Source organism: Natator depressus, chromosome 1, assembly GCF_965152275.1.
Source record: "Natator depressus isolate rNatDep1 chromosome 1, rNatDep2.hap1, whole genome shotgun sequence".
In the NCBI taxonomy this organism is placed as follows: Eukaryota; Metazoa; Chordata; order Testudines; family Cheloniidae; genus Natator; species Natator depressus.
In genome coordinates this window covers 311,134,302-311,138,376 of record NC_134234.1, presented here as the reverse complement: position 1 = coordinate 311,138,376, position 4,075 = coordinate 311,134,302, and the positions used below count along the sequence as shown (strand labels likewise).

At 36.6% G+C, this 4,075-nt stretch overlaps 1 non-coding gene across 1 annotated transcript; it reads right to left on the bottom strand.

Moving 5' to 3' along the window:
• Positions 1–2,940: 2,940 nt before the first annotated feature.
• LOC141981120 (U2 spliceosomal RNA) lies at positions 2,941–3,124 on the bottom strand. Its single transcript, XR_012637672.1, has one exon. It is a non-coding gene; the product is annotated as a U2 spliceosomal RNA (small nuclear RNA).
• Between the last annotated feature and the right edge of the window lie 951 nt (positions 3,125–4,075).

Sequence of the window (4,075 nt, the reverse complement as noted above, 5' to 3'; positions counted from 1 at the left end):
TCTAGGGGTGTGTCTGTGCGGATTTGATCTTGTGCTTTTTCAGGGAGTTTCTTGAGCAAATGCTGTAGTTTCTTTTGGTAACTCTCAGTGGGATCAGAGGGTAATGGCTTGTAGAAAGCGGTGTTGGAGAGCTGCCGAGCAGCCTCTTGTTCATATTCCGACCTATTCATGATGACAACAGCACCTCCTTTGTCAGCCTTTTTGATTATGATGTCAGAGTTGTTTCTGAGGCTGTGGATGACATTGTGTTCCGCACGGCTGAGGTTATGGGGCAAGTGATGCTGCTTTTCCACAATTTCAGCCCGTGCACGCCGGCGGAAGCACTCTATGTAGAAGTCCAGTCTGTTGTTTCGACCTTCAGTAGGAGTCCACCCAGAATCCTTCTTTTTGTAGTGTTGGTAGGGAGGTCTCTGTGGATTAGTATGTTGTTCAGAGGTATGTTGGAAATATTCCTTGAGTCGGAGACGTCGAAAATAGGATTCTAGGTCACCACAGAACTGTATCGTGTTCGTGGGGGTGGAGGGGCAGAAGGAGAGGCCCCGAGATAGGACAGCTGCTTCTGCTGGGCTGAGAGTATAGTTGGATAGTTTAACAATATTGCTGGGTGGGTTGAGGGAACCATTGCTGTGGCCCCTTGTGAACTCCTACATGCCTTAATATATGGTCTTTTAATCACAATATATTATTTGTCAATTAATACTAAATGCAATATTGTACAAACTAAATGTATTTGCCTTTTCCTTAGTTTTGTGAATTACCTAAGCAATCTTTCCAGTAATTAATTCTCAGAAAATTCCATGTGAAACCAAGAAACTCAACAAGCTACATTCTTACTTAGTCATTTAACTCTTTCCTCTTCACAGGACACAAAAGATTCACTTTAGTTAGGAGAAAAAAAAAGAAGTATCTCATGACTATACTCAGGAAATCATTTCCTCCCTTCCCCCATTTTCTTTCATTAAATCAATCAAAAGGCAATTTTCAATATGTCCACAGAATGTGTGATAGCTGTAATGTGCAATCTCCATATATGTAAGAGTACATATTACTGAAATTGTGACTATAACATCCATGCACATTTAGTTTAGTCATTAATGTGTTTCTTATTTCATACACTTGAATCCGGTTGTTCTTTTCAGTATTCGTTTGTTCCCTTTCTTCCCTGTCATCTAATATGCTACCTGCTTATTATGTTGTCACTCTATCACTTTCCTACTCTTTACCTCCACAATCCTGATGTCATTTTTCTAATTCTCTGCTGCCCTTCTTTAGTGTCAGGCTGCTTCAATATGTCATCCTGCTTTTCTTCTGCATCGCAGAACGTAACAACGTAGCACCACTCTGGCTGCAATTTCCATGTAATATTTCATTAGTTTTATAAACAGGATTTGTGACTTCTTTTCATTTATTGCATTGTAAGCTTTTAATAGATCTGACCACAAACACCCAGTTTGCCTTCAGCAGTTCTATTTTTATTCTTTCTTATGCAGTACAGTTATTGTGAATGATAAACTCTCAAGGCTGACCTTTTCAGCTGTGTTAATGGGAACTTCTTTGTACTTTCATTTATTTTAAAAAGTGTTGCTTGCATATATTGCTTTATTGTTTATCAACAACTCTGACCTTGAAATACAAGAGCTTTATCCCTTAAATATAAGGATTATTAATTATCTTGATAATTACACCTGATAATCTAAATAATTAAATCCTCAAATAAAGAGGTCTAATAGATTTGGTTGCTCCACCTCACAAGTAGTACCTAAGCCTATGAGTAGAGTGGAGCAAAAACTTTTTTCTGAAACATTTTTTTAGTGAAAAATAAAGATTCAGCTACACTGAACCTTTTGTGAACTTGTGTTGGTTTTGCCAAATTGTGCATTTTGAAAAAAACAAAGACAAACCCAAAATTCGAAAAAAATCACAATGTTTTGTTTTCACATTTTCAAAACAAAAACGTTTTGATACTTTGGTTTGAAATGACTTTTTCTTTCAAAATGTCCTTTAATTTTATTTTTAATAACTAAAAATGTTAAAAAGTGGTCAAAAACAAAATAAAACATTCTGATTTTGCCAAAATGGAACATTTTGTTTGATCCGAAATGAAATTTTAAAAACTTTTTAAAAGTGCCAAGGAACCATACAATCCATTATTTGCACATCTCTACCTTTGATCAGACCCATGAGAGTCATGGAGTAGTGTACTACCTAGCAAAAGAAAGGATATTGGAATGTGATCTTTAGCTATTAAAATTAAGCCAAATTTAGCTCACTTCAACCTATCCAGGTTTTGATCAATAGACTATATACTATTTTAAGTTTGTACAGCTGTGTTATTACACAGTTACGCACTCAAATATGATGCCCTCAAAGGAAACGGAAACTCCTTTTTTTAAAAAAGGAAAACAGTAATGCCAGTTATGGGAATTTTAAGTGAACAAAACCTTAATAATAATAAAAAAAGAAACCCAAAATATCACACACAAAAAGAGGATCACAATTTTTCTTATAGTGTTTGGAGATACTGCAGGGCAGGTCTTTTGTAGCAGGAGGTTGTCTGAAAGGGGGGTAGGTCTCTTAGGGTATCTCTATACTGCAATTAAAAACCCGCAGCTGGCCTGTGCCAGCTGACTGGAGCTCAGGCTAAGCATCTGTTTAATTGCAGTGTACACATTCAGGCTCGGTCTGGAGTCCAGGCTCTAGGCTGTGTAACGTGGGAGGGTCCCAGAGCTTGGGCTGTAGCCCAAGCCTGAACGTCTACACCCCAATTACACAGCCACACAGCCCAAGCCCCATGAGTCCAAGTCAGCTGCACAGGCCAGCTACAGGTGTCTAATTACAGTGCAGACGTGCCCTTATACAGGATTAATTGTGCAGACACTGATTTCCTGATACTGGTTTCACAGTGGCCTTACTTCCATGTACATCTGTTGACTTCAATGGAGGTTTTTTTCCATTTCTGGAGGCACTGCAATACCAGGTCGATGCATGGGGTGGACAGAGCAAGCTCCTATTCCATCACCCTGTTTCAAAAATCAATTTAATATACCATCCTCCAATAAAGGACATACCAGATATTAAACTGATAAGAACATATAATACACTTGATCCTAGTTACCCCTGATTTACATAAATGAAAATCAGATATGAAAATCAGACCTACTCATTATTTTTTATCTTTCCTTTCAAACTTTTTCATTGCATATGGATACTAAATGCATGTACTAGGCTGACCAGACAGCAAGTGTGAAAAATCGGGACAGAGGGTGGGGGGTAACAGAAGCCTATATAAGAAAAAGCCCCAAATATCGGGACTTTCCCTATAAAATTAGGACATCTGGTCACCCTAGCATGTATGTACCCATGTGCCCACCTCATTTCAGCTGCAAAAATCAGTGCATTAAAATATGGTCAAAATATGAATTAAAAATTCATATTGTCTATGGAAAAAACTAACTCTTTCACCACAAGACACATATCAACAATGTATTGCTATCTTGATTCCTTTTTATGATTTTATAAAACAGCATTCTTTAAATCTAGGAAGAGCAAGAAATTATTTGATTGTCTCCTTTGCATAAATGACTCTTTTAATTAATTGTAATTAGACTGACTCTGATCAGGCCATGAGATCAGAGACCATAATTACACAGTATATGTTAAGTACATTTTGATATATAACTATGCTGAATTATTTTTTGTTTAATCTTTTCAGTTAGTGTTTCTACTATTTCTACTGTAGTTTGATTATACATAACAGATAGATAGCTTAACAGGCTGGAATATTGGACACGATAACTGAAGGATGTAATATATATGGCCCTTGGCATTTTTTTTAACTGTTGCCCTGACTGTGGCTCCACTTTTATCCACACATGCCTTATTTTTTAATTTTAAAATGTAAGAATGAAACAATGCAGTCCCATACCTTCATAGTTTTTTGTAAAATTGAAAAAATATATATACTAATAAAGCTTTAAGGAATTTTATGTTTTTAAAAAGCATGAAAATTTTAACTTTTCTGTTGCTATGAAGGTTGCAACCTGACAGAACTTGCAGAGGTTGCATAAGGTACTTC